Source organism: Styela clava, chromosome 15 (assembly GCF_964204865.1).
Source record: "Styela clava chromosome 15, kaStyClav1.hap1.2, whole genome shotgun sequence".
NCBI lineage: Eukaryota > Metazoa > Chordata > Ascidiacea > Stolidobranchia > Styelidae > Styela > Styela clava.
This window is the reverse complement of record NC_135264.1, coordinates 2,425,001-2,432,500: the sequence shown is the minus strand read 5'-3', so window position 1 is coordinate 2,432,500 and position 7,500 is coordinate 2,425,001. Positions and strand designations below refer to the sequence as shown.

The window sequence follows — 7,500 nt, the reverse complement described above, 5'->3', positions numbered from 1 at the left end:
GAAAAAAGTTAAAGTACAAACGTGCAAGCATACTAGCCTAACCCTAGGTAAGGCATGTCAGAGCGAAAGACAGTAATTTCGAATGAGCCAAGAAAGAGCGGTGCGGGGCCGGTCGGAGCGCACCCTTTTCTCGGTGGCTGGCGGGCGAGAGAGTGCTGCGTCGCCGGCATCGGCGTCGAAAGAAGCCGAGCCGAAAAAAGTTAAAGTACAAACGTGCAAGCATACTAGCCTAACCCTAGGTAAGGCATGTCAGAGCGAAAGACAGTAATTTCGAATGAGCCAAGAAAGAGCGGTGCGGGGCCGGTCGGAGCGCACCCTTTTCTCGGTGGCTGGCGGGCGAGAGAGTGCTGCGTCGCCGGCATCGGCGTCGAAAGAAGCCGAGCCGAAAAAAGTTAAAGTACAAACGTGCAAGCATACTAGCCTAACCCTAGGTAAGGCATGTCAGAGCGAAAGACAGTAAACTCGAATGAGCCAAGAAAGAGCGGTGCGGGGCCGGTCGGAGCGCACCCTTTTCTCGGTGGCTGGCGGGCGAGAGAGTGCTGCGTCGCCGGCATCGGCGTCGAAAGAAGCCGAGCCGAAAAAAGTTAAAGTACAAACGTGCAAGCATACTAGCCTAACCCTAGGTAAGGCATGTCAGAGCGAAAGACAGTAAACTCGAATGAGCCAAGAAAGAGCGGTGCGGGGCCGGTCGGAGCGCACCCTTTTCTCGGTGGCTGGCGGGCGAGAGAGTGCTGCGTCGCCGGCATCGGCGTCGAAAGAAGCCGAGCCGAAAAAAGTTAAAGTACAAACGTGCAAGCATACTAACCTAACCCTAGGTAAGGCATGTCAGAGCGAAAGACAGTAATTTCGAATGAGCCAAGAAAGAGCGGTGCGGGGCCGGTCGGAGCGCACCCTTTTCTCGGTGGCTGGCGGGCGAGAGAGTGCTGCGTCGCCGGCATCGGCGTCGAAAGAAGCCGAGCCGAAAAAAGTTAAAGTACAAACGTGCAAGCATACTAGCCTAACCCTAGGTAAGGCATGTCAGAGCGAAAGACAGTAATTTCGAATGAGCCAAGAAAGAGCGGTGCGGGGCCGGTCGGAGCGCACCCTTTTCTCGGTGGCTGGCGGGCGAGAGAGTGCTGCGTCGCCGGCATCGGCGTCGAAAGAAGCCGAGCCGAAAAAAGTTAAAGTACAAACGTGCAAGCATACTAACCTAACCCTAGGTAAGGCATGTCAGAGCGAAAGACAGTAATTTCGAATGAGCCAAGAAAGAGCGGTGCGGGGCCGGTCGGAGCGCACCCTTTTCTCGGTGGCTGGCGGGCGAGAGAGTGCTGCGTCGCCGGCATCGGCGTCGAAAGAAGCCGAGCCGGAAAAAGTTAAAGTACAAACGTGCAAGCATACTAACCTAACCCTAGGTAAGGCATGTCAGAGCGAAAGACAGTAATTTCGAATGAGCCAAGAAAGAGCGGTGCGGGGCCGGTCGGAGAGCACCCTTTTCTCGGTGGCTGGCGGGCGAGAGAGTGCTGCGTCGCCGGCATCGGCGTCGAAAGAAGCCGAGCCGGAAAAAGTTAAAGTACAAACGTGCAAGCATACTAACCTAACCCTAGGTAAGGCATGTCAGAGCGAAAGACAGTAATTTCGAATGAGCCAAGAAAGAGCGGTGCGGGGCCGGTCGGAGCGCACCCTTTTCTCGGTGGCTGGCGGGCGAGAGAGTGCTGCGTCGCCGGCATCGGCGTCGAAAGAAGCCGAGCCGAAAAAAGTTAAAGTACAAACGTGCAAGCATACTAACCTAACCCTAGGTAAGGCATGTCAGAGCGAAAGACAGTAATTTCGAATGAGCCAAGAAAGAGCGGTGCGGGGCCGGTCGGAGCGCACCCTTTTCTCGGTGGCTGGCGGGCGAGAGAGTGCTGCGTCGCCGGCATCGGCGTCGAAAGAAGCCGAGCCGAAAAAAGTTAAAGTACAAACGTGCAAGCATACTAGCCTAACCCTAGGTAAGGCATGTCAGAGCGAAAGACAGTAAACTCGAATGAGCCAAGAAAGAGCGGTGCGGGGCCGGTCGGAGCGCACCCTTTTCTCGGTGGCTGGCGGGCGAGAGAGTGCTGCGTCGCCGGCATCGGCGTCGAAAGAAGCCGAGCCGAAAAAAGTTAAAGTACAAACGTGCAAGCATACTAGCCTAACCCTAGGTAAGGCATGTCAGAGCGAAAGACAGTAATTTCGAATGAGCCAAGAAAGAGCGGTGCGGGGCCGGTCGGAGCGCACCCTTTTCTCGGTGGCTGGCGGGCGAGAGAGTGCTGCGTCGCCGGCATCGGCGTCGAAAGAAGCCGAGCCGAAAAAAGTTAAAGTACAAACGTGCAAGCATACTAACCTAACCCTAGGTAAGGCATGTCAGAGCGAAAGACAGTAATTTCGAATGAGCCAAGAAAGAGCGGTGCGGGGCCGGTCGGAGCGCACCCTTTTCTCGGTGGCTGGCGGGCGAGAGAGTGCTGCGTCGCCGGCATCGGCGTCGAAAGAAGCCGAGCCGGAAAAAGTTAAAGTACAAACGTGCAAGCATACTAACCTAACCCTAGGTAAGGCATGTCAGAGCGAAAGACAGTAATTTCGAATGAGCCAAGAAAGAGCGGTGCGGGGCCGGTCGGAGCGCACCCTTTTCTCGGTGGCTGGCGGGCGAGAGAGTGCTGCGTCGCCGGCATCGGCGTCGAAAGAAGCCGAGCCGGAAAAAGTTAATGTACAAATGTGCAAGCATACTAACCTAACCCTAGGTAAGGCATGTCAGAGCGAAAGACAGTAATTTCGAATGAGCCAAGAAAGAGCGGTGCGGGGCCGGTCGGAGCGCACCCTTTTCTCGGTGGCTGGCGGGCGAGAGAGTGCTGCGTCGCCGGCATCGGCGTCGAAAGAAGCCGAGCCGAAAAAAGTTAAAGTACAAACGTGCAAGCATACTAACCTAACCCTAGGTAAGGCATGTCAGAGCGAAAGACAGTAATTTCGAATGAGCCAAGAAAGAGCGGTGCGGGGCCGGTCGGAGCGCACCCTTTTCTCGGTGGCTGGCGGGCGAGAGAGTGCTGCGTCGCCGGCATCGGCGTCGAAAGAAGCCGAGCCGAAAAAAGTTAAAGTACAAACGTGCAAGCATACTAACCTAACCCTAGGTAAGGCATGTCAGAGCGAAAGACAGTAATTTCGAATGAGCCAAGAAAGAGCGGTGCGGGGCCGGTCGGAGCGCACCCTTTTCTCGGTGGCTGGCGGGCGAGAGAGTGCTGCGTCGCCGGCATCGGCGTCGAAAGAAGCCGAGCCGGAAAAAGTTAAAGTACAAACGTGCAAGCATACTAACCTAACCCTAGGTAAGGCATGTCAGAGCGAAAGACAGTAATTTCGAATGAGCCAAGAAAGAGCGGTGCGGGGCCGGTCGGAGCGCACCCTTTTCTCGGTGGCTGGCGGGCGAGAGAGTGCTGCGTCGCCGGCATCGGCGTCGAAAGAAGCCGAGCCGGAAAAAGTTAATGTACAAATGTGCAAGCATACTAACCTAACCCTAGGTAAGGCATGTCAGAGCGAAAGACAGTAATTTCGAATGAGCCAAGAAAGAGCGGTGCGGGGCCGGTCGGAGCGCACCCTTTTCTCGGTGGCTGGCGGGCGAGAGAGTGCTGCGTCGCCGGCATCGGCGTCGAAAGAAGCCGAGCCGAAAAAAGTTAAAGTACAAACGTGCAAGCATACTAACCTAACCCTAGGTAAGGCATGTCAGAGCGAAAGACAGTAATTTCGAATGAGCCAAGAAAGAGCGGTTCGGGGCCGGTCGGAGCGCACCCTTTTCTCGGTGGCTGGCGGGCGAGAGAGTGCTGCGTCGCCGGCATCGGCGTCGAAAGAAGCCGAGCAAAAAAAGTTAAAGTACAAACGTGCAAGCATACTAGCCTAACCCTAGGTAAGGCATGTCAGAGCGAAAGACAGTAAACTCGAATGAGCCAAGAAAGAGCGGTGCGGGGCCGGTCGGAGCGCACCCTTTTCTCGGTGGCTGGCGGGCGAGAGAGTGCTGCGTCGCCGGCATCGGCGTCGAAAGAAGCCGAGCCAAAAAAAGTTAAAGTACAAACGCGATGCTAATGAGCGAGCCGTTGTCTCGACTAATATGTAGGGGGCGTTCGATCGAGCGTCTGGCTTGAGCGCTTGTCGGCCTAGCAGAACGGTCGCATTGTTATGCCCGGGTTTTAGGCACCGCTGCAGGCGGCCGGCAGAGCTCTTGTTTGTGCGAAACTGAATGGATCGAGCCCGAGAGAGGGCGAGCAAAGAAAAAACGCAAATCGCTCCGCCTGGCACTGCCGGCGAGAGCGTGGACGTCGCGGCCAGCGACTGTCGAAGCTGAGTACGGCCGCAGGCGATCGCCTCGGTCTTAAACGAATGCGACGAGCACGCGCCGGGCGGCCCAGCAAGGGCCGAGCGCAGCTGTCGCAGCTATCTGGTTGATCCTGCCAGTAGTGATATGCTTGTCTCAAAGATTAAGCCATGCAGGTGCAAGTACGAGTTCTCGTAAAGCGAAACTGCGAATGGCTCATTAAATCAGTCTTGGTTTATTTGGTCTCGTAAGCGAAGTGGATAACTGTGGTAATTCTAGAGCTAATACATGCATTAAGCGCCGACTTCGGGAGGCGCGCTTTTATCAGATCAAAACCGACCGGGTTCGTCCTGTGACGTTTGATGACTCTGGATAACCACGCGGATCGTACGGTCTCTGCACCGACGACGTATCATTCAAGTGTCTGCCCTATCAACTGTCGAAGGTACGCTACGTGCCTACCTTTGTGATAACGGGTAACGGGGAATCAGGGTTCGATTCCGGAGAGGGAGCCTGAGAAACGGCTACCACATCCAAGGAAGGCAGCAGGCGCGCAAATTACCCATTCCCGACACGGGGAGGTAGTGACGAAAAATAACAATACAGGACTCTAACGAGGCCCTGTAATTGGAATGAGTACATCCTAAAACTCTTAACGAGTATCCATTGGAGGGCAAGTCTGGTGCCAGCAGCCGCGGTAATTCCAGCTCCAACAGTGTATGCTAAAGTTGTTGCGGTTGAAAAGCTCGTAGTTGGATTTTGGGCGAGCGCCGCCGGTCCGTCGCAAGGCGTGTCACTGGTTGCGTTCGCCTCACCTTCGGTTCTCCGTCGGTGCTCTTGACTGAGTGTCGGCGGTGGCCGATAAGTTTACTTTGAAAAAATTAGAGTGTTCAAAGCAGGCTGTTCGCCTGCATAGTGTTGCATGGAATAATGGAATAGGACCTCGGTTCTATTTTGTTGGTTTTCGGAGCACGAGGTAATGATTAAGAGGGACAGACGGGGGCGTCCGTACTCTGCCGTTAGAGGTGAAATTCTTGGATCGGCGGAAGACGAACTACTGCGAAAGCATTCGCCAAGAATGTTTTCTTTAATCAAGAGCGAAAGTCAGAGATTCGAAGACGATCAGATACCGTCCTAGTTCTGACTATAAACGATGCCAACTAGCGATCGGGAGGCGTTACCATGACGACCTTTCCGGCAGCTTCCGGGAAACCAAAGTCTTTGGGTTCCGGGGGAAGTATGGTTGCAAAGCTGAAACTTAAAGGAATTGACGGAAGGGCACCACCAGGAGTGGAGCCTGCGGCTTAATTTGACTTAACACGGGGAAACTCACCCGGCCCGGACACAGGTAGGATTGACAGATTGAGAGCTCTTTCTTGATTCTGTGGGTGGTGGTGCATGGCCGTTCTTAGTTGGTGGAGCGATTTGTCTGGTTAATTCCGATAACGAACGAGACTCTGGCATGCTAAATAGTTACGCGACCTTCTCGGTCGGCGTCTAACTTCTTAGAGGGACTAGTGGCGTTTAGCCACACGAGATTGAGCAATAACAGGTCTGTGATGCCCTTAGATGTCCGGGGCCGCACGCGCGCTACACTGAGTGAAGCAGCGAGTGTCTAACCTAGGCCGAAAGGTCCGTGTAACCCGTTGAACCTCATTCGTGATTGGGATAGGGACTTGCAATTGTTTCCCTTGAACGAGGAATTCCCAGTAAGCGCAAGTCATCAACTTGCGTTGATTACGTCCCTGCCCTTTGTACACACCGCCCGTCGCTACTACCGATTGAATGGTTTAGTGAGATCCTTGGATCGGCCCCGTCGCGGCTGGCAACGGCCGCGTCGGCGTGTCGAGAAGACGATCAAACTTGATCATTTAGAGGAAGTAAAAGTCGTAACAAGGTTTCCGTAGGTGAACCTGCGGAAGGATCATTACCGAAGGTGGTGGTAGGCCCCGGCCGACCGCGCACTGAATTGTCTTTGGGTGCCGCCGAGAGGGCGGCCGTCAATCGGGGTTCCGCCCCGTGCGACACGCGTAACACGTTGGCATAGCAAGGCAGCCGAGTGCGATGGTGGCTTCTGGGCACCGCGCTCGATGTGCCGCCGGCCCAGCCCGGCGGTCGCTCGGCGCCGTTTGTTGGTGTTTTTGTGCAGTTGTTGTCGGTGGTGGTTTTGTGGTCGATCCCACAGTGTGACGTCCGCGCGCTTCGGCGCCGGGCGAAACGTCGAGGACGACTCTTAACGGTGGATCACTCGGCTCGCGAGTCGATGAAGGACGCAGCCAAGTGCGAGAAGTAATGTGAATTGCAGAACAAATTGAACGTCGACCTTCTGAACGCGAATTGCGGTCTCGGGTCAATCCCGGGACCGCGTCTGCCTCAGGGTCGCGTTCGTCCTCACCCGAGGGCCGTCGCCTGGCCTCTGCGAAGACGGCCGGGCGTCGCCCCAAGTTGAAGCGGTCGCCGAGCTTTCTCGGCGCGACCGCGTGTCCCGTACACCGCCGGCCCCTCGACGTGTTCAACTACGTTCGAGGGGCGGGTCCAGGTCGGTCGGTCCGGTCACGAGATCAAGACCGACCGTGGGCCAAGGCGGCGACGGTACGCGCTCGGTCGGCGCCGGCGGCGACGACTTGCGATGCCAGCGGGCCGTGTAAGAAGCGGCCCGCTTGACACATACGACCTGAGTTCAGGCGAGAGCACCCGCTGAATTTAAGCATATTATTAAGCGGAGGAAAAGAAACCAACAGGGATTCCCTGAGTAACGGCGAGTGAACCGGGAAGAGTCCAGCGTCGAATCTGCGCGCTTTTCGAGCGCGCCGAGTTGTGACGTACGGAAGTCCCAGTGCGGCTGACGGCGAGCGCCGGTGTCCTTCTGATCGAGGCCTCGTCCCACGGCGGGTGTTAGGCCCATAGGGGCGCTTGCCTTGGCCGCTTCGGGTCTTCTCGGAGTCGGGTTGTTTGGGAATGCAGCCCAAAGCGGGTGGTAAACTCCACCTAAGACTAAATACGGTCGCGAGACCGATAGCGGACAAGTACCGTGAGAGAAAGTTGAAAAGCACTTTGAAGAGAGAGTTCAAGAGTACGTGAAACCGTTGAGAGGCAAACGGGAGGGCCCGTCAGGTCGCCGGCTCGCTTTCAGTTGGGTGCGGGGGCGCGCCGTCTCGGTTCGCGGACGCTTAAGGCGCCGCTGCCGAGTCGGCTCGCGCACCGTCTCA

General features: G+C 56.1%; 2 non-coding genes and 1 pseudogene across 2 annotated transcripts; all 3 read left to right on the top strand.

Annotated features, from left to right (window-relative positions):
- The first annotated feature begins 4,411 nt into the window (after positions 1-4,411).
- On the top strand, positions 4,412-6,221 carry LOC144413356 (small subunit ribosomal RNA). The gene has a single exon (XR_013469390.1). It is a non-coding gene; the product is annotated as a small subunit ribosomal RNA (ribosomal RNA).
- Positions 6,222-6,519: 298 nt separating this feature from the next.
- LOC144413223 (5.8S ribosomal RNA) lies at positions 6,520-6,673 on the top strand. The gene has a single exon (XR_013469260.1). It is a non-coding gene; the product is annotated as a 5.8S ribosomal RNA (ribosomal RNA).
- A 288-nt stretch (positions 6,674-6,961) lies between these two features.
- Positions 6,962-7,500, top strand: part of LOC144413449 (large subunit ribosomal RNA) — a 3,695-nt pseudogene continuing 3,156 nt past the window's right edge.